The following is a 22,560-nucleotide window of genomic DNA, read 5'->3' as shown; positions in this document are numbered from 1 at the left end:
CAGGGAGGGAGAGCATTTACTATCTCACCTTCCTCGATGCATTCTAACCCTCAGATCTGTATTTCTAAATATCCCCCAAGAGATCTGATGTTTGTTTTGCTCTTGCTGACAACACACAAGTGTGGGCTTTCTCCCAAAACCCCAGGGGGCTCTCCGTGCCCCTACTGAGGATGAAGACCATGGAGGCTTCAGCTTGTGTTTGCTTCTCTTTTCATTGGCTTTCAGGGCTCATGGAAGATTTTCAGGTGCTGAAGATTTCTGAAAGCCTAATCACTTAAGGAGAGAGCGGTTTGTAAAATTAGTCTTATAACTTGAGTATCATATTTTTGCTTAATAGTAAACAGGCAGGCATTTAAATAATGCCCTGCTTTTCCAGGATCATATTTCTAGGAATGCCAAACACCCAGCACCTAGAACTGCACTTTGAAGTCAGAGGAAAGGGTCTCTAGGGGCATAGTTGGAGTTTACTCGAAGCAGAGGCAGACAAGGACACGTTCTTGGACCTTGATCTAAGCAACGAGTATTCATTAGGGAGTAGCTTAGCAGCAGCGTGAAATGACAGTGGGAATGGGCAGGGCTGACAGAGAAACAGACTGACTGGCTTCACAGCACAGCAGGCTGAGGCCACGGAGTGTGGGGCCGGTGCCCCCACACATCCCAGGGGCACCCAAGTGAGGGAAGCACACAGAATGACTGATGCCCGCCATGAACGGGGGGCATAAAGAAAAAAGAATAATTCATGTTTTGTACAGCATGCGTAAGAAGGCAAAGTTAAAATAAAAATGCATTTGTAGTTCTCACCTGGGTCCCAACTTAAAAATGGGACCCTCATGAATCAATTACTTGCATTCTGCATGGGGACGCTGAAAAGGAGACAGGAGAATAAAAAAGGCTGATGAAGGTACTGAAATAAATAAGGAAACCAGTATCAACAGACCTCAGATATCAGGAAATTTGTTCAAGGTCACCAATTTAGTTACAGGCAAAACCACAGCTCCCTTGACTTTCAGGTTAGTATGGTTCATTTTCCCCCCCAAATAGGGGTCAGCAAACTGCAGCCTGCAGGCCAAATTCAGCCGGCCACCTGATTTGTAAATAAAGTTTTATTGGAACCTGGCCCCGCCCATTAGTTTACAGTTGGCCCTGCTGCTTTTGTGCTACAATGACACGGTTGAGTAGTCGCAACAATGATGTACGGCCCACAAAGCCTAAAATATTTGACTCTGGCCATTTACAGAAAAAGTTTGTCAACTCTTGTCCTACAGCATAGATCGAGATTTTAGTCCTGGCTCCTCTATGTACTTCACATTTCCAAATATTATTTTCTCATCTATAAAACAGAGCCAATAATCTGCATGATTGGTTTAAGGTTCCATCTGGAAATGTATGTAAAATGCCCATTGTAGCTTCTGGCATATGGCTGAGGCACAAAGGATGATGCAAGTGACAGAAACCCAATTTTATCGCTAATAAGGAGGCGAAGTCACTGGCTCATGCAGGTGGGAAGGAGAGTGGGGTGACTTAGGATGGAAGGGGGAGAATGGGCACCTGGGCCTCCAGGGCCAGAGCAGGAAGTTGAGGTCACCAGGACTCACTTTCAAACTCTTTCTCTGTCTCTCTGTTGTCTCTTGATCTCTGTCTCTCTCCTTCTTTCCCTCTCTGCCTGGCTTCATTTGCACACTGTCACCTCATGGCAGAGACCGTGGCTGCAGAAGTCCAAATTCAGATCTGCTCCCCACCCCGCAAAACAAACAAACAAAACCTCTCTTTTCTCCCAGCTTTCAAATATCAGTACCACAGGTGTTCTTTGGTTGGTCCAGTTTAGGTCATGTCGTAGGTCTGTCTACCCTTTGACCAGTCTCTGATGGCTAATAGTCCACCAAGATTTGTGCTCCCTTTTCCAAATTACAGAGCTCTGTGTGGGAAGCGGCAGCCCAGACAAGGACGTCCTCTCCCAGCCCCACTTGCATGCAGATGCAGCCATTAGTTACATGGCCTTGTCTTAGCTAATTCTTATCAGAGGAATGTGAACAGAACTAATATGTGTAACTCCCCAGCCATGGAGGTTATGAAACACTGCACCTTTTCCACCCCCTCGGTCCCCTTCTATCAGGGGATATTAATGCCCACGGATATCTTGGGAATATTTGTTGAAGGAGACACTGATAGTTGATCCCTGAATGACTGTGTGGAACAAAACCACCTCCTTTTCCAATCTGATCCTGATGACTTTGGACTGTTTATGTGAGGAAGAAATAAACCTCTATGGTAGTTGTGCCATCGTACATTTTGGGGCCTGTTATGGCAATTGACCTACCCTAACTAAAACAAGTACTGTGATTGGACTGGCCTGGCCTCATGCCTATTCTTGTGACACAGAATGGAAATCAGGCAGAATCTATTACCAGAAGAAAGCGAAGAGAAGAAACATGTAGGAAATATGATAAATGAACAAGGAAATAACAAGTATAATCTACAACAGTTAGTAACTATTTTGTGATTTATTACCATTAATAAAATGTTCACAATGTTTCATCATCATAAATAGGGGCTTAATTTGAGCCCATGATCTGAATGAAACTATTTCATCAGTCTTACAAGCTTTTTCAAGTTTCCTCTTAAGGGAAGGATTCTGTCTTAGAATAAACACAAGACCTACTCTAAGAGTTCAAAAGTAATGCTATTGGGAGGGTTTGACTGCCATGCCCTACTGGTCCCTTTGCTGGGGGAGCAGCAAGGGATTGCTAATGGACTTTCTTAGGACCCCAGACATCTTGAGGCCTCTCTCATGGTCTTTATTCGACAGGCAGGACCAGGGGTTCTGAAGACCCAAGGGCCTTTACATGGTATTCTGACATGAAGTGATATACTGAAATTCAATTCTGTTACTACCACATAGAGTAAGCATCAGACTTCACAGTCTTAAGGACACAGTCCCCAAAATGACGCCCCCACTTCAGTTCCCAGACCATCTGCACTTCCGATCAATAAACTACAGGGGTGCCCTGTGGCACAGTTGGTTAAGCATTCCACTCTTGATTTTGGCTCAGGTAATGATCTCAGGGTCATGGGATTGAGCCCCACATTGGGCTCTGTGCTCAGTACAGAGTCTGCTTGAGATTCTCTCTCTCCCTTTCTCCCTGCCCCTCCCTCCCCCGTGCGCTCTTTCTCCCAATAAATACATAAGTCTTAAAAAAAATACAAATGTGGGGGTTCTCAGAACCCCTCACATTTGATAATTTGCTAGAATGACTCACAGAACTCAGGAAAGTACTGTACTTATGACTTTAGTTTTATTAGAAAGGATGCAAGTCAGGACCCATCGAAAGAAGTGACACATAGGGCAATATCTGGGAGATCTTTCGTGCCTTCTCCCTGTGGCATCAGGGCATGTCATCCTTTTGACATATCAATGCATTCATCAAGCACAGTTAGGATCCATGTCCAGGGTTTTATTGGGGTTTCAGTATATGGGCATGATTGATTGACTCATTGGCCATGTGATTAAACTTAATCTCTAGCTCTCCTCCTCTCCCCACAGGCTGGACTGGTTCATAGCCCCAAACTTCTGATCACACAGTGGATCTTTCTGGTGACCAGCTCCCATTCTGAGTCATCTTATCTTTCAGTTCAAACTCAGGTGTGATCCAAGAGGCTCATGAGTAACAAAAACATTTTTATTACTTGGGGGAATTCCAAGGACTTTGAATCTCCCTCCCAGGAACCAGGGACAAAGGCAAACCAAATTCTTTATTGTACTAAAGATGGGTTATCTATACAAAGGGTTTTTGTTTGTTTGTTTGTAATTAGAGTTGGGTAAATTAAAGTCTGTTTCCTTAATCAGGTGAATTAATGCCAGAAAATAAAAACAGGGATTATAATGAGAGTATTGCTGTTGGAAAGTTGCCAATGGAGTCAACACACTGCTTTCTATCAGAGATCAAGCTATGCCAGTGAAATCAGAAGAGTCTCCTGCACCTTTCCTGTACATAAACATGAAACCCTGCACTAAGCAGTCTTCCATCTAAGCAGGAATCCCATCTGAGCACTTCGATTTTCATAAGGGATGTGAACTCTACCTCGGACCCATGTGGTTCCCAAAGTAGACGTACATACGCGGGATCCAAGAACACGCTACTGCTACCCACCTGCCCACAGTACTGAGTGCTTGCCAGGGACTGCATAAAGAGCTTCATGGACATTATTTAATCCGCACCACCAACATGTGAAACAAGCATTATAATCATCCTCATTTTATACATAAGTAACTTGCCTGACGTCACACTTACCTTCCGAACACAGAAGTGGTGGAGCCCAAATTCAATCCCAGATGTCTGCCTCCTTTAACCACCGCACTCGAGCCCATTACTGCAAAGAGCCCAGTGGAATGGAGACGAGATTTAGGGGAGGGAATGGAGGGGTGTGGTATCTGTGTACTCATCTATATATTCTAAGTGGTCTCGGGTGGGAGGTTTCACATCTACACCACACACCTCAGAAACTACCTTCTCTAATTATGTCTTAATGTTGCTTCCTGACTATTACAAGGCTGAGTACAAGAAAAAGCTGAAATTCCTTGTCTGAATTCTTGGTGAAACTGCTGTGGGAGACACGGAATGATCCGATGGACAACTGTACCCTCCAGATTGCACCCTATGGAAATTTCTCTGCGTTTTCTACAAGGTAAAAATATTCTGTCTCCTGAAAAATTGCTTCAAATCTGCCTCTCAGATTCCATTGTTTCAAACAATCTTATTGTTTGTATCTGCTGCCGTGTTGCCCAATATTTTAAATATAATTTTCTGCTCTAGGAGAGCAATTATAGTGGCTCTGATGGTCAGAACACATGCTTTATTTTTATTTTTGCTTAATCCCACTTTATCTGTTTTTATTCTCATTTTATTGAAATCCTATTTTGGGCACATTGCTTAAACCTGCATGTTATTTTAGACTAGAGTAAAAACAAACATTCTTGATGTTTGGTGATTATTAGAAATCCCACCTATGAATGACCAAATTTTATATTAATAAAATAAAATCAACATTAAAATCATACTGAACCTAGTGTAGTCTTTGTCCAATTAATTGAATTGCATTTTGGGATCTTTCCATAATTCCAGAATATTATTATTAATATGAATTATTACCTATCAGGTCAATATCAATATCAACCGTATAGAAGCATAGATATGCCAGTTAAATATTTCTAATTGATAATGATAATGATGTTGATATAACAGAAAGGATGAATATTTGTACACTGACTCATTCAGTAAAGATCGAATATTTCTATGTACCAGATAAAGGAAGTTTATATTCTAAGGGGGAGTTCTTATGGTCTGAATTGTGTCCTCTCCCCCGCCCATTCTCATGTTGAAGTCCTAACCCATAGTACCTCAGAATGTTATCTTGTTTGGAGAAAGACAGTCTTTCCAGAGGTATTAAGTACAAATGAGGTCATTAGAGTGGGCCCTAAAACAATATGACTGGTGTCCTTATAAACGGGAAATTCAGACAGAGGCACACGTAGAGGGACGACATTATGAAGAGGCACAGGGAGAAGAAAGCCATCTACAAGCCAAGGAGAAGACCTAGAACAGATTTTCCATCACAGCTTCAGAAAGAACCAACTCTGCCAACACCTTCATTTTGGACTTTCAGCCTCCAGAACGGTTAGACAATACCTTTCTGTGGTTTAAGCCAGCCAGCCTGTGGTCCTTTGTTGCAGTGGCCCTGGCAAACTCATACAGGGGGAAAGGGCTCTAAGATGAGGAAGAAGTTAATGAGTTCAAGGAACACAAAAGCAGCCAGTTCAGCTGGAGCCCAGCGGGTGAGGGAGAGAGAGGAGAGCAAGGTTAAGGGGATGGATGTAAATGTTTACTCGAATCCAAAGCCAGGTCTGTGAATGCGGTCTGAGATAAGCTACTGTAAAAAAGCACCTTGAAATATCATGGCTTAAGTGGGAGAAAAGTTTGTTTTCCTTCCGTCCAATGGAGCAAAGGAAGATGAGAGGTCTAGAGCTGAAGAATGGGATGCTGCTGGACGGATCTGCCATTTTCAATGTGCAGCATCCTTCTCTGGTCCCAGGCAGCTGTTCCAGTTGGTGCCATGCCCCAGCCAGTGATGGGAGGAGGAAGAAAAAATGGAGGTGAAGTGTCCGTACCAAAAAATATGATTTGGAAGTTGGACACGGGGTTTCTGCTCTCCACCCTTGGCCAGAGCTCAGCTAGATGACGACACCCATTGCTAGGCTGGGTGGTTGCGAGCTACCACTCAAGGAGTCCTATTTCTGAGAATTCCTTGCTAACTCAGAAAGTTGTGTTTCTGAAGGTGAGAAAGAGGGGCGCCTGGGTAGCTCAGTTGGTTAAGCAGCTGACTCTTGATTTTGGCTCAGGTCATGATCTCAGGGTCCTGGGATCGAGTCCCACATCAAGCCCAGCATCAGGCTCCTCGGGGAGTCTGCTTGAGCATTCTCTCTCTCTCCCTCTCCCTTTGCCCCTCCCCCTGTTCTCTCTCCCCCCAAATAAATAAATAAATCTTTTTAAAAAAGAAAAAAGAAAGAAAGAATAGCCTCTGGGGAACAGCCAGCAATTTCGGTCCCAGCCTAACCTTAGTTAGCTGTAAGGCTGGACNGTAAATAAATCTTTTTAAAAAAAGAAAAAAGAAGGAAAGAATAGCCTCTGGGGAACAGCCAGCAATTTCGGTCCCAGCCTAACCTTAGTTAGCTGTAAGGCTGGACACATCCTAACCTCTTTCCTCAAGGTTCCAAGATGGTGAGGGGACATTTAAAGGGGACTGTCACTTGTCTTTTATCATCTCTCCAATGATTTTCCAAGAATGGATCTTCGAATGAGATTGTGACCAGATAGCAGGGGCCAAGTCTTGTCGCTCTCCTTTCCAGCACAGCCCTGGAAAATCTCTCCTCCTCACCTGCAATGACCCCTCCCCAGTCACCGTGTTTTCTGCCATTTGGGCCTCGTCTGTGTCCTCCGTGCCTGGGAGCTGCCAGAGGCAGGCAGTTTATGTGTCTGGCACGCTTTGCAGCTCTCCAGCACTCTGAACCTTGTCTGCGTGTCAGAAGCATTTATTAATATCAGTGCTATTAATAGTCCGTAGCAGGGGTGGGCTGGCTGGAACTCGTAAGGCAGCAGCGTTTCCCATTCCTGGGCTTTCATTGTTCACTGGAACATGACAGGTGGGGATAAATTCGGACTTGCCTTTTCAGTTCTCTTATTTGGGTTACTGATCCCATTACTAGAAGTCTTCCTTTGCTGGCATCTGTAGGAACACGCAGCAAAGGCAGGCTGTAGGGTGTTCTCATGGTCCATTTATACAGGCTGAAATGGAAAAGTCTGGTTTCTGGGAAAGATAAAGTTTCTAACTCTGTAGCCTGAGGTCATCCGAAATGGGGTGGGCATAAAGTCTGAGTACAGGCTGAATCTTGCCTGCCTTCTTGGTTGCAAAATGGAAAAGGATGAGCAGAGAAACCAAAAGGAACTGCTTTTGAGATCTGTACCCCTTTCTCTCATTCTTTGACTTTAAAAATCTCCGTCTAGAGATTGTCTAGACTGTCTACACTGATGTAAGTTGCTGACCTTACTGAACCCGGGTTGATGTCAAGAACTCTGCATTCTCCCTTTTGAAGCTCGCCAGCAACTCGTTGCCCTAGGTGCTGTTCTTATCCCCATTTCATGGATGAGGAAACGGAGGCTCAGAGAGGTGAAGGTTGTGTGTTCAAGGTGGGGGCAGAGCCAGCATTTGAACCCCGTTCTTTCTGACCCCAGAGCCTGCGGGGGTAACCCCAATACCCTACTGCTTGTTCACAGGGGCAGTGGAGAGTTTGCACGCAATCTCCGGGTGCTCCTCCCCACCACGGCCGTCTGTGCTATGGAAAGCAAAGGACACCCCACTGGGGAAACCCCTGCCTTTCCCCTGAAATAAGCTGATCCCAACCCACTGCCACCTCCTCTCCCCTTCAAAGGTCTCTGTCACCCCACCTGGTTCCGCACACACCTGGTCGCTGGTTTTCTCCCTGGGGAGCTACGGGGCTCTGCCCAGTACTGTCTCCCCCTCTTCTCCATCAGCTGCAGGGCAGGGTCACTCTGCCCTGGCTGGCCGGCCCCGCACCCCCGCTACAGGGGACTGGGCTCGGGCCTCTGGAACGGGGATTCAGCACGAGCGACGAGAGCCCCGCTCAGGTACGCTCGGGGTTTCCCATGGTCCTCCCTCGACAAGCTGCGTGCGCAAAAACAGCGCCTTGCAAAACCTGTCTGTTGAGAGTGACGTACCCGTCACGGGGAAAGAGACGCGTGGCCACGAGAATGCGGTGGAACTGAAGGGCCTCAGCCTGGAATTCAAGGGAGGCTATCCTTCTCCGAGCCCCGCTGTCAGTTAGGGCCCATGTTAGACTCAGGCAGGCCTCAAACTCACTCGGTGACACAAGCTGTCTGACTGATGATACTTTATCCATGAGGCCACTGAGGCGAGCCTCTCTCCAAGGCCATTTGGCCTGTACACGGAATATTCAGTCTCTAATTCACATGTTCTTTCCTTATCTCTGCTACCAATTTACAATCTTACAGGAAACATTCTTGGCCCCATGTTCATGTTTAAAATGCGGGCTTAGGTCAGACCGGTGTTTCCTAACTGTGCTCTGAGACGGTTCTATAGCTACGGCCTATTGAGCGGCTCACACTTGGATTTGGGCCTCAATTGTTAAAACCGCTTAAGCATTTAGCAAATTTATTGAGCAACTACTATGTGCTGGGCATTGTTCTAGCTGAAAAGGGTTAAGTCAAGAACAAAGTCTCTGACCTCACAGAGGCTTCTGCAGGGCTTGGAGGAGAGACAGAAACATACAAATAAGAAGATAATGTCAGTGTTAAACCCAATGAGGGAAATAATTAGGGTGCCGTTACAGAAAATAAGAAGGGCACTTTAATTAGGGTGGCTAGGGAAAGCTTCTTTGAGTTAAAACCTGAAAAGAAAGGAGCTGGGTCAGGAGCCCTCCAGGCAGAGGAAACAGCAAGTGCCAAGGTCCTGAAGTAGGACACAGCTTGGGCCAGTCAGGAAGTAGAAATAAACTCTTTATCGCGATGCATAGTGGCTGAGGGGGAAAGTGGACAATGAAAAGAGAAAAGAAATCACACAGGACCTGTAAGGACTTCGGAGTAAGAAGCAAGGGATAACTTTAGTAATTACTAATAATACATTTACTAATAAAACTACCAATAATTTGCGAAACCTGTACCCACCACAGAGGCAGAAAATGGAGGTTCTCACTCGAACAGCTTCCCTTGCAGCACTGGCAATGTCATGTGACCCAATATCCTGACTTGGGGCTCAATCTCACGAATCTGAGATCATGACCTGAGCTGAAAACCCAGAGTTGGACGTTTAGCTAACTGTGGCACCCATGCGCCCCTCTTCCGGTGTGACTTTAAAGAGCACCAAAAATATTCTTGGATGGATGATAAATTATATGGCCACTCCATTCCTTTTTCAAAGAGAAAGGGCTTCAGTGTGAATACCACTGCAAGGGAGAGAGAGAGCACCTAGGTTTCAGTTCACAATAAAGGGGTAAATGGCTTACACCAGGGCTTTGGAGGAAAGGGGTTCCCTGGAGGAGGGAGAGGGCCCAGAAATAAGAAAGTGGGAGCTCTGAAGGCAAACTTCACCCACTTCCTAGATTTTCCAGCAACCCACTCTGCTGCTGAGAACATACAAAACCTCTGTTGCTGTGCTGTTCTTTCTTTATTTACTCTCCACATGCCCAATCCACCTTCCACCAGTGCCCGGGGGCTCACTGGAGCCCACCACTTGCCAAAGGAGTCTTAAACCCTCGCCTGTGTTTTTTTGTCCAAACCCAGTAACTCCCTGTTGCTCTGAAATCTTTCCAAGGTCACCACAAGATTGACACAGGTGTTATGTAAAGTGATAAGGGCCTTCTCACTCATGCTATTTCAAGTCTGTGCTTGCCAGACCTTTGAGACCCTCAAAGCTTCAGAGTGCGCGCCATCCTGGCTCCCGCCTTTTCCTGCACACTTCCTGACCCCACGTAACTGAAAATCAGGCCTGTCGCTGCCCCTTCCCCGTTCTGTTGTGCATGCTCTATCTGCCTCCCGTGCTAATAAAAACAAGCCACAAACAGGGCGGTTTACCCATGCTGGCAACGAGTGTTTAAGTGCATAAATCAGCCTTGAGTTAAATTATGCAGGCTCATTATCTGCGAGAAAACCCGGCTGCCCCGTACACCTTTTCGAATGATGAGCTCTGTGCCTGCAGCCCCACTAGCTGTCCCTGGGGGGCTGACTCCAGGAATAGAAGGAGCCCTTGTGCTCTCAAGAGCAGCACAAAGAAGTGAGGCAGCCAGCTAGACAGGCTGTGTTTTCCAGCCAACAGGCTGGGGCAGGGGGCTGGCAGGGGGGCTTGTGGCAGGGTGGGGGTGAAGGGGGGTTGGAGGGACGACACACCACCTGATTCTTCCTGATTCTGAAATGGAGACAGTAAAGAAGGCCACTGGCTGACCACCTGTGTGACAGCTAGGGCTCCCGTGCAGCAGTAGGAAGGAGCAGAAATGTTTAAGGGGCCAGGGCCGCCGCGGGCCACCAGGGGCAGGGCCCCTGGCTGGGGGGGGAGAGGCGGCTGGGCTGTGATCTGTGGTGGCTGCACAGATTCTCATCACTTGTAACCGGATCTACGAGACATTAATAAGCTCCTTGGAGGAGGCACTTCAATCTTCCAAGAGAAAACCTTTTAATTTATGCAACAATAACTATCTGAGTACCTACCACATCCTAGCACTGAACTAAGATCGGAGGCTACAGGAGTGAACAAAACACATTCCTGGCCTCTAAGAAGTTTTCAATTGGCTGGGAATTTCGGACAAGACAACAAATCATTACAACAGAGAGTGTTCGTGCTACTGGTTAAAAAAAATCATCCAGGGGCGCCTGGGTGGCGCAGCGGTTAAGCGTCTGCCTTCGGCTCAGGGCGTGATCCCGGCATTATGGGATCGAGCCCCACATCGGGCTCCTCCATTGTGAGCCTGCTTCTTCCTCTCCCACTCCCCCTGCTTGTGTTCCCTCTCTCGCTGGCTGTCGAATAAATAAATAAATAAATAAATAAATAAATAAATAAATAAGTAAGTAAGTAAATAAAATCTTAAAAAAAAAATCATCCAGAAAGATGACTGTGTGCCTTTTCAATGTCATACTAAAGCATTGTCCAATAGACCAGCCCAAAGGTCATCTGGCACCCTTAATTTGGCTAACTATTACTACTAGATAGGGTCTAGACCTTGAAAAATTAGATCTTAATTTGTAGGAAATTGATAAGCTGCAAATGATTTTTATCTGGTAGAGATGTAGATGATTTCTGTCCATTGGAAAAGACATCTCCTAAGGGTTACGATTTTATTGCCTACAGGACATCATATTACATTTAGTTTTGTCTCTAAATTAGCACTCTTACATCAGCATTCTTTCTTTCATTGGATACGTATTAATCAGTTTCTCACATGTCCCTTTGATCCAACTTGATCACCCTGCTGGTTCCCTTGCTAATGCGTTAAATAAATCCTTGGCATAGGCTCATGACGTGTTTTATGAGTTGTGCCTTTAACTTAATTTGCCACTACCTTAGATGTAAGGTGCTAAGGGGTCGCAGATGAGGGACATGAAACCCAGTGTTGCTGATTTCGAGATTTCTCAGAGAGGTCATCTAAAGTTAGACATGAAGGTTTGAAGGAGTTGGTTAAGCAAAGACGGGAGGGGGGTGGTGTACTTGGTAGAAGGAAAGTGCTATGCAAAGACCGGGGAGGAGTCACCTGTATTATTAACACACCATGAAGCCCAAGATTGTGAGTGGTGAGAGGCCAGGCTGGAGAGGTAAGCAACTGCCAGATCATGGAGGACCTCAGTGCTATGCCAAAGAGTGTAGGCTTTATACAGAGGGCATGGAAGAGTCACTAGGGAATTTTTGAACAGGGACAAGACATAGCTGGATTTGACTCCTGGGTTTGCCGTTTCATAACCCAATGAAAATCACATTCATCTGTAGACTACTCACAGCTTGGTGAGGTTGCTAATAAAACTCTATACAATTCTGGCTCACTCCAGTTTGCTCTATAACTAGAATTAAAAGACATATCGGTGAATAGATTCATGGAGAGATTTCTACCCTCTATACTTCAGCTGGAATGCCCCACAATGGATATTTACCATTTATAAGGTTTTCTTTCTCTATTCTGGACAAAAGTAAAAATAGAAAAATAGACGTGCCAAAAAAGCAAGGCTGACATATTTCAAAATAAAACTCAAAGCAATGGACAAATCAGAGCTGAAGGAAGAGCCTCCAGAGACCAGCTATTAGATGAAATTGCTTTGGTCAGAAAGGTTGCTGCTTCCTTCAAGTTTCCTGGGCCAGATGTTTCCATTTCAGCAATAAATTATAAAGCAATTTTGCATTTTAGCACAAGGGAACATTTATCTGGCTGTAATGTAGCTTGCCAAGGACTTTTCAGCAATCATAGCACTTTTGTTTCTTGTCTTGTTTCATCTTTACAAAAGACTATGAGGCAGAGAGGAGGAGTGCTGTCAGGCCCATTTCACAGATGGAGAAGCCAAAGTCCAGAGAGTTCGGTGATTTGCCTGGCTATCACTTCAAGTTAAAGCCAGAGGCTGGAAAAGGGAGACTGTGTTGCCAGTGCCCTGACACTACCATGGGCATTTTATCCGGTAGGTGCTTAATAAATGCAGTGAAGGAACAATTCCGTTCTTTCCATCTTAATATGTATTAAATATGTAATTACAGTTCTATGTGTTTATTTACTTGTTTATAAAGGTCACTAAATTACATCTGTTGGGGCAGTTTTCTGCTATATAATAAACAACCCTCAAATTCAGTGGTTTGAAAGCAATGATTTGTTATTTCTCATGATGCTGTGAGGAATTTGGGCAGGACTCACAGGAATTTTGTTGGTTCTTATGTTCCACATGGTATCAGCAAGGCTCACTCAACTGCACTATGCTGATGGTTGGGTTGGTGTCCGTGATGGTTAATTTAATTCGCCAACCTGGCTGGACTGTGATGCCTGGATAATTGGCAAAACATTATTCTGCTGTTTCTCTGAAGTTGTTTTTGGATGAGAGCAACATTTCAATCAGTGGACTTTGAGTAAAACAGATTGCCCTCTAGAATGTGGGTGGGCGTCGTCCAATCAGTTGAAGGTCTGAATAAAACAAAAACACTGACCTTCCCCAAGGAAGATGGAATTGTCCACCATACGGCATTTGAACTTGAACTGCAACACCTGCACTTCCCTGGGTCTCTAGCCTGCTGGCCCACTCTGCAGATTTGGACTTGCCAGGTTCCATAATCATGTGAGCCAATTCCTTAAATCAATCTCTTGATTTACCACACACACACACACACACACACACATATCTCTCTCTGTCTACACATGCATGTGCATGCATGCATATGCCACTGGTTCTGTTTCTCTGGAGAACCCTAATACAGATTGAAAGATCTGTAAGACTTTCCCCCAGATGTCTGATGACTCAGTGCCTCTCCATGTGGCCAAGCTCTCTTCACATGACTAGCTCGGGCTTCCTCAAAGTGTGGCAGGGTCGGGGCAGTCAGACTAATCACATGGTTGCTGAGCTGTAAGAAACTTGAAAGCTGCCAGTCTTCTTAAGCCTTGGGCTTTGAAATCTCAGAATATCTCTTCTAGTGTATTCCACCAAGCAGAGCAGGCATCACTGACAGCCCAGATTCAAGGTGAGGGTAAATTGTCTCCACCTATCTATGAGAAGGTGGGCAGAATCTCACCGCAAAAGATGTGAGGGTTGAAAGATATTATTGCAGCTATTTTTGGAAATAATCTGCCACAGGTAGGAGCCATGTTTTGCTCCTAATAATCTCAAGTTGTTAGCAATATTAAATATGACAACATATTACAAAGAGTAGAGCACAATAAATATTCCCTGAAAAATATATGTGTTTATGTATGCATGTACATATGTACATATGTACAGATGGATGGATGGATGGACAACATGCCCACTCTGTATGGTAGTGGCTCCAAAGACCCACTGTGGCTTCACATCCTCAATATCTATTTGGTCATTTGAGAAGCGAAATAGGACTGCAGTCAAGAGCATGCGTTTCAGAGTGAGACTGCAGGGCTCCATGTCCAAACTCCACTACTTATAAGCTGTGTGACCTTGGGTAAGTTATTTACCCTCTCTGTGCTCAGTGTCCTCACCTATGAGAGGCTTACATTAATAACACCTCTTAACACTGTGGTGTGCCTTGGGGGCGCCTGGGTGGCACAGCGGTTGAGCGTCTGCCTTCGGCTCAGGGTGTGATCCCGGCGTTATGGGATTGAGCCCCACATCAGGCTCCTCCGCCGGGAGCCTGCTTCTTCCTCTCCCACTCCCCCTGTGTGTTCCCTCTCTCGCTGGCTGTCTCTATCTCTGTCGAATAAATAAATAAAATCTTTAAAAAAAAAAAAACAAAAAACACTGTGGTGTGCCTTAACAATGCAAATGAGATAAGAGGAGTCAAGGGCATAGTACAGGTTTAGCAACTTTTAATAATAAATTATTCCATTGATTATAAATAATTATCAATGTTACTCGATCTGTGCCTGTGTTTATGTGCTGCCTACGACAGGACAGAGCTCGTCCTCTCCGTCCAGGCATTGTCTTTCCCTCTCTGCCTGAACACTGCTAGTCGTCTGTGGTCATGGTGTCTCAGCAAGCCACCACCCGACCACAAACTTTGGAGCTGCGTATCCGTGGGCGCGGGCGTTTGCAGAGACACAAGTAACAGTGGCGCTGCTCCTTGTCATCCTTTCCTCTGACAGATGCTTGGGTACCTCACACAGCTTCTCACCCGCTCCCGCTCCCTGCGGCCTGCTGCCTGGAGCTGCTCTCAGGCAGCCGTTTGGCGGTACTGGCGGCGGGCTGTTGGCCAGGGCCTCTGTGGGGCTACCTCACAAAGCCTGCGTCCTAGATGGCGCGTCAGTTGCCTGAGGAGCAGGACGTGCTGCTGGAAGTTGGTCTAGCTCCATGGTAAGCCGCTTGCCTGCAGTCCTGAGCTGCAAACCTTCGGCTATTTGCTGGTACCACGCTCCAGCTTTCAGGGCTGCAAGGGCACTCTGGCTTTCTGGATTAGGCACAGAAGTCAAGATGAATGAGTTTGGCTTTGAACTATGGCTTTGGCTTGGATGCCATATGCCTGGGTTTAGTTGGCTTTTATATTCCATTATGCCAGACAAAGACTCGATCAGTCATTTGTTGCTGGCTCCTATGGTTGTTTCTTTCATCTGGATTATAAAGAGCTATCAGATTTTGACAATCCATTATTTGATTTATGGTAAGTAGCTCCCTAATCATCAAGGTTCCCATGCTCACCAGGCTCAGACTCTAACATACAGAGAGCTACCTCCCCTCTGGAATGTAAGGTGCTTGGTAGTAGGGCTACCATATATGGTTGTTTAGTTTGGGCACTGCACAACAGTGCCCAGTCAAGTGGGCTGCCGTGGGCTGAAATCCAGCCCATGCTCGGCTTACCAACCCACACATCCTGGCTTAGACTGAAGAAGCAACTTTTTCTACTTTGCCTAAGTTGTGATACCAGTGTTCAGCAGCCCTGCTTGGTAAGATAGGTTGAAGGGTTTAGTCTATAGAGGAAGTAGACAATTACGTTCAGCATGTTTACTCTCAAAAAGAGATATTTGATATAAAATAGCTCAATTCAGAGGTATAAAGACCTCTTTCTACCTTTCAACCTCACTGCCAGTGCATCCCTGGAAAACCGGATAGCACACATTTTCCTAAGTCTGTCCCAGCATGAGTCTCTGTTTCCTTTCTCTGCCATAAATACTTCCTGGTGGGCTTGGTGACTCAGGATTAGTGCCTACCGGCTTGAAAAAAGCCAAGCCTGTGAAATTTGCTCTGTCCTTCACGAGGAATTGAGGTTTTGTGAAGTGTTGCGGTGTCGCTCACAGGAGCAAGGCAGCTCAAGTGCCCAGCTCTTCCCGAGAGACGGCCGTTCAGTCAAACGGATGGTGGAGTCAGCCCTGTGTCTGCAGCCCTCTGTCTCCTTCTTTCTTCCGCGTTTCGAATTCATTCATTTACGGAGTAGCTATTTATCGCAGGAGGCCGGCAGTCCAGTCTGGCATCATGCAACCTGAGTTCCTATATGGGCAAATTATTTAACTCTTCTGTGCCTTCGTTTTCTCTCCTGTGAAATGGCAGTAATGATAGTCCCTACCTCATAGGGCTGTTGTGACAATGACAACAAATTAATTTGTGTGACCTATGCCCGACACAGTGCAAGGCTTCAATAGCTATAGCAATTACATTTCTAGGCATAGAGCCAGGAGACATGAAGACAATGTCCGCACAAAGACTGGTAGCCGGATGTTCACAGTAGTATTATTTATAACAGGCAACATTAGAAGTGCTGGGACAACCCAAAGATCCGCCATCTGATGGACGAGAAAATAAGATGTGGCATGTCCGTATCATGGAAAATTACTCAGGCATAAAAAGAAATGCAGTGCTGTACACACTACGACATGGACGAAACTTGAAAACATGACGCTAAGTGAAAGACTGGCTGAGTGAAAGGATACTGTGTGATTCCGTTTCTATGACAAGTCCTGAGTGGTAAGTCTACAGAAACAGAGATTGACAAGTGACCGCACGGGGCTGGGTGGGGGCGGTGGGGCTAGGTGGGTGTGAACTCAAGGACAGAGTGTCTTTCCGGAATGATCACAGCGTTCTGAAATTAGCTATAGTGTCAACTGGGAAAATGCTAAAAGCTATCGAATCGCACACTTTAAATGGGTGAATTGTATAGCATGTGACTTCTATATCAATAGAACTTTTTTTTAAAGTACCTGAAGTGTTTGTTAAAAATGCACGTTTTTGGTACCCTCCTTTTAAGTCTGGGGTAAGGTTGTATAATAAACTTAGATTCTTCCAGCCTGTCGTATTGGCAGTTGAGACACATGATTTGCTCAGTGTGAATCATGAACAGCTTTCTGGATGAGGTTGTGCTGGCATTGGACCTTACAGGTTAAGGCTAATGGGGGAAGAGAGGCTTTCCAGGAGCAGTGAGCAGCACAAATCATGTTACTGGGTCAGAGTCTCTGACCGAACTTCTGCGGTGTCTCCTTGGGTCTGAATTTCACTGAGGGAAGGAAGCAGGAGAAAGAACAACATTTGTCTTCCTACCTAATGGCTCCTTTTTCTTCTTTAACCCTCTGAGCTGCTGGAATCAAGGTATTTTTAGACAGTTTGCACAAACTAATAAGCCAGGGCAGCAATATGTCAGGGAGGGGATGGAAGGGGCAAGGCAGTCGGCAGGCGAGTGACAGCGGCTCTCCTACAGCTGAGCTCTACAATAGCTTCTGTGTTTGAAACTGTCACTACTGAGTTAGAAATGGGCCAAAAGGTAGCTATTAACAATCCACCGAAGGTCTGAGTTTAATGCGTAGAGGGGTTTTTTGGAGCTGGCCCTGGTAGTTGGCCCTGTGGAAGTCTTTTATGTGTCTCACTCTTCATGTGACCTCAGGATCAATAGTTTTCTCTTGAAAAAGGGGTGAAATATCAGACTCTCCAACAGTTCCCCTAGTGGGGTTTGAAAGGAGAAAGGTGGTCTGAAGAGATACAGCTCATAAATACTAGATAGAACCAATGAAATCTGCAGAATTCACAGAAGGAGGGAGGGAAAGGGGTAGGGGGCCAAGAAAGCTTCTAGAAAGAGAGGAGGAAATACAATATGTAAGTCTAACTTTGGAGGTTAAAGTGAAATCCTCATCACATTAATATTAGCTCCAGAATTAAAGTGAATTTTGAGATATAAAGATTGATGTTTTTCCCCACAGTCCTTGGTAACCAAGGTTCTCTGTAACCAACGTGACCAAATTGTCCTGGAATGTCTGGGACTTTCCTGGTTTTCAAACTGAAAGTTTCATGTCCCAGGAATCCTGTCCATCCTGGCAAACTTAAATAGTTGGTCACTCTATTGGTAACAAAGTCATCCCAACCTCTATGCCTCAGAGAAGAGATGACTCCATCAAACACGGAGAACAAGAGAGTCAGTTCTGGCTTTTGAGTTCCAAAACCTAGGCCTAGACATGAGGCAGGATGGCTCTAAGATTGAAAGATCTTATAAGAGCAAGGCTTCTCCATCAGGCCAGATAAAGATTCTGAGATGTGGAGGATGGTAAGGCCAGACAAGGAAGAGATCCTAGACTAGCGTTGTCTGATAGAACTTTCTGGGATGACGGTAGTGTTCTAGAATAAAAACTGCACTCTCCAATATGATACCCATGAGGCATATAGGGTTCCTATGCACTTGAGATGTGGCTAGCATAATTAATTTAGCATACTTTACCAATTTAAATTTGAATGAACAAACGTGGCTAGTGGCTACTATATTGGATAGCTTAGAGACTACTGTGATCTTTGTTCTGAATAGAATCATGGGAAGAAGGGAATTGGTTAATGCTGAATGATGGACTCTCCAGATTGGATTAGAGAACCAAGAGCAGAAAGGATCTGAGCTTCCATTGCCAAGGAGTGGGAAGACTCCAGAAGTCCCTAAGGCAATAAGGCATGAGAAAAGAAGGTATATCTGTGCAATGAGTCAAGACAGACAGGTTCAAGGCAACCTCATAGAGGTTCCTGGGGTCCTAGGATGACCTGAGCAATAGTGTTTCTTGTGCGCTGCAGAGTAACTCAGGCATGACACACGGAGTTGGCAGATCTGCAGATGCTCAGTGGTTGGGAACAAGCGAGGGCACAGCTGTGACCCAAATAGAACAAAGACTAAATGATATGCAAAATCATCTCAGTGGATCCCGCCATAGATAAGGAACAACGTGGAAGGACAGATGCCGACCCTATCACCCCTGCCATTTTGGATCCACATTAGCTCCCTGGAACTTATAAAGATCCTGGGAGAGCCTATGAATTGACTAAGTTTCTCTTATCAGAAGGAAAGGGGGCTTTAACAAGATTAAGTTCAGATATAGGAAAATAAAGTTAAATGTCTTGCACAACTAGGTGTCTGGACTGAGGCTTCTACCCTCTACACTATCATATACTGCTGTTACCTTTTGCATGGTATTCGTGTTAAGTACATGACAAACAGGATCTAAGTTTACAACAATCTTGAAGGAAGTAGTATTATTACCTCCGTTTTACAGATTAGGTGACTGAGACTCAGAGAGCCAAGGCTGGTAAATGTTGAAGCCAAGACTTCCTCCTAGGTTTACCTGTCCCCCACCCAAAAAGGCACTTAACCTCTATCTAGGCTGGAATCCATTTCTTTGTCTACTTTGGATCCCGTTTTCTTCTAGAAACAATACCCCTTTTTCTTCTGGAGATGCCTCACTTTACTCCAAGTATGTGCTTCGAGTAGAGGCTGCCAACCAGGATAACTATCTCCCAGGTAAGATGGGGAAGAAATCATAAAAAGGATTTAAACCCCATTTCTGTTTTTTTTTGGACACACAGCAAGACCCTATTTTCTAGCCTCCGTTGTAGTGAAATGGGCCGTATAAAAGAGTTCTGGCCAATGAAATGTGGGAAGATGTGATTTGTGCCATTCTCCAAGGTGGTGAGGAGTGAGAAAAAGAGAGAGAGCGCGCGCGCGATTGGGAAGTGTAAGGAAGCAAAGACATAAATCAGCTTTGGGAGTGATGTCTAGGAATGGATGTGGATACAGACCCTGACACACAGTACTGACCAAATGCAAATGCAACAGAAGATCTACCACATTTAAGCCAAAGAAATCACAAATCTGAATTTAGAAGTAAAAAGTCTTTGTTGAAGTTGTAAAATAACCTCAGCCTCTAAACTTGCTCCAGGAGGAGCCCAGGTCCCGCAGCTCCAAGAACGTACTTGTCAGCATCTAGTTCGGACATGCCAGAGGGAGTGACAGACAAGGCAGTGTTCCCAGAGACCAGAAATAGATCAAACCAAGAAATTTCAGAATTGCTGTGGGCAAGGACCAGTACTTCCATTCTTTCCTTTATTGAATGGGAGATTTAATTTTGGATATCCTGTTCCTACCCCACTGATGTGTAGGGAGTGGAGGGAGGGAAGGCAACTTGTCTTCTAGTTCACAGTTCACAGGTCACAGGAAGGCACATCTGGACCTGACAAGGACTGTACAACCTCACCGAGATCCTAGCCTTGGAGCTGGTTGCAGTCATTGGATGGTCTTTGGGTTGTCTCACTCGGGAGGAGGTCTGAGCTTTCTATGTGAGGGACATAATGTGACACGGATGAACAGATGGGGAACACAGAGAGATGGCAGAGATGGTGCTATGTGCCCCAGAACATGTCTTCCTTTTCCTCCTGGTCACCTAGCAAGACCACATTTCCCAGTTTTCTTTGTAATTTGGTGGAGCTGCATGACTGAGTTCTGGCCAATGGAATGTGTGGAGGCAGTGAGAAGTACAGTGGAGAGGCCCTAAAGGCGGGGTTGAGCCGCCATTTGTGTAATTCAAAGGGTCAAGTTAGTAGATAGAATGAGGAAGGGCGTCCTGTTCTTAGACTTAAGCCAGGTCTTGGTGCGAGTCACTCCCATGGAGTTTTCTACATGGGGCTGCCACTGTGGTTGTGCAGATTATGTGCTATACCAAGGGGCCTGGCTGATAGGGTAAGTGAAGGCTAAATTCTAGCCCAAGCTCCACTTACCTAGGCTCGCGTCCTGACACTTGGCTTCATCTACCTGTGGCGAGATTACTCACGTCTCTGCACAGAGCACCTTCTCCTCACTAAGCCATGTACCTGTAGGGCTCTGCCTGTTCGAGGGATGCATAGATTTTCCTCCTCTCCTGGGAGGCGCTTCCTTTTTTTTTTTTTCCCCACATTTTTTTTTTAATATTGTTTTAATTTATTTGAGAGAGAGAAAACACAAGTGGGGGAGGGGCAGAGGCAGAGGGAGAAGCAGACTTCCCACTGAGCAGGGAGCCCAACCCCGTCATCCATCCCAGGACCCTGAGATCACGCCCTGAGCCGAAGGCAGCCGCTTAACTGACTGAGCCACCCAGGCGCCCCGAGGCTCCCCTTGCGCAGAGGAACATGCGACTCGAGCGGCGGCTCTGTCTTGGCCTCGGCCGTGTGTGAATCAGCAGGGGCTGCCATGTCAGGCTTTCTGACCAGCCCCCCAAGGATCTCGCTTTTGCAGGTGGGGGAAACAGGAGACTGCAGCTCCTTGAATAGCTGTTATTTGAAACAAAAAAAGTATAGCCTTATTTCCGGAATGTTGAGTGACGGTGCGGACTCCTCTCCCCAGCCCCTGCCTTCCGTGGATGGCAGGCTCGCAGGAAGTCTGCGGTGCTCTTCCAGCGCCCCCACGGCTCGCGGGAGCACCAACAGCGGCCGGAAACTTGTGCTCCTCTTTGTTAGGGTAACTTTTCCTCTCGCCTCCTCGATTTGGTATTTCTAGTAAACCTCCTCATTAAAGCAGCACTAAGCAAACTCATAAATATGCATATAGTCTTCTTAATTATCTGTTGATAGATATGGACTCTGATACATTTACATAATGAGCTTTTAAAACATGCAGATGCATTTTACAATTAGACCCCGGCGGGGGCTGGTGAGGGGAACTTGGAAGGAAAAAACAGGCGGACTCCTGGCGAAGCCAAAGGCGCCCGTTTAGAGAAAGCTTGATGTTGAAGAAAGCTAATTGGTACTGTTAAGGAACTTCGTTCCTCCCCACCGGTTTCAGATAATATTAGGAATGTTGTGAAGTCAGAAGCAAAGCCAAGTGAAATGGAATTACATCCTGTTCCAAATGCTGACAGAGAAGCTAGTAAATAAGAACCAAGGTGGTAAAGCAGTCAAGGCTTGGAAGCCATAACCACTTTGGTAAAGCCCATTGTGGGCACAGGGGAGGGGGCCCACTGCCCCACCGTGAAATTAGGTCTGGCCATGAAAGGTGAGCAGACGTGATGTGAGCCGCTTTGGGGCAAAAAATTTTTAAAAGCCACTTTGCCATTTTCCCTGTTCTTTTCATTTTGCTGTGAGTCTGGAGACATTCCAAACAGTGGCCCTTCCGCCAGCCTGTGTCCTGAAGCAGGGGACGTCGCGGAGCAGAGACCACTGGAGGCCATCCAGCATGAACTCGACATAAACCTTCGTAGTTTCAGGCGTTGAAATGCGGGGTGTTGTTTGTTACAACAAAAAAACCAAGGCCATCCTGACTGATACAACTAAGACCAGGGACTTGGAATACTCTTCCAGGAACAACCTTTGTAGGGACCTTGAATCTGACAGTTGAATTCTGAAAAAGGAGTTTTGTGGTCCAGAAACAGATCAAGGAAGCTAAAACAAACTCCTTTTCCCTGTTCCCCCAAAGGGACCATTCATGTGGGATCCAGCGTCTTACGTCTAAAAGATAGCATGGTCCTTCCCCTCTACTGTGGTAACTGATGTTTCTCCTCCGCTTGAGAAGAGGCTCCGGGGCGGCGGGTGGGGGGTGTCTACAAGTTGATGTTCCTAATAAGTAAATGTATCTGCT

General features: G+C 45.8%; 1 protein-coding gene across 4 annotated transcripts in view; it reads right to left on the bottom strand.

Annotated features, from left to right (window-relative positions):
• CRADD (CASP2 and RIPK1 domain containing adaptor with death domain) overlaps positions 1 to 22,560 on the bottom strand; it is a 365,696-nt gene that overhangs the window by 37,171 nt on the left and 305,965 nt on the right. The gene's annotated exons all lie outside the window — the stretch shown is intronic.

The sequence above is a fragment of the Ailuropoda melanoleuca genome, chromosome 15 (genome assembly GCF_002007445.2).
Source record: "Ailuropoda melanoleuca isolate Jingjing chromosome 15, ASM200744v2, whole genome shotgun sequence".
Classification (NCBI taxonomy): Eukaryota; Metazoa; Chordata; class Mammalia; order Carnivora; family Ursidae; genus Ailuropoda; species Ailuropoda melanoleuca.
This window is presented reverse-complemented; position numbering and strand designations above follow the sequence as displayed.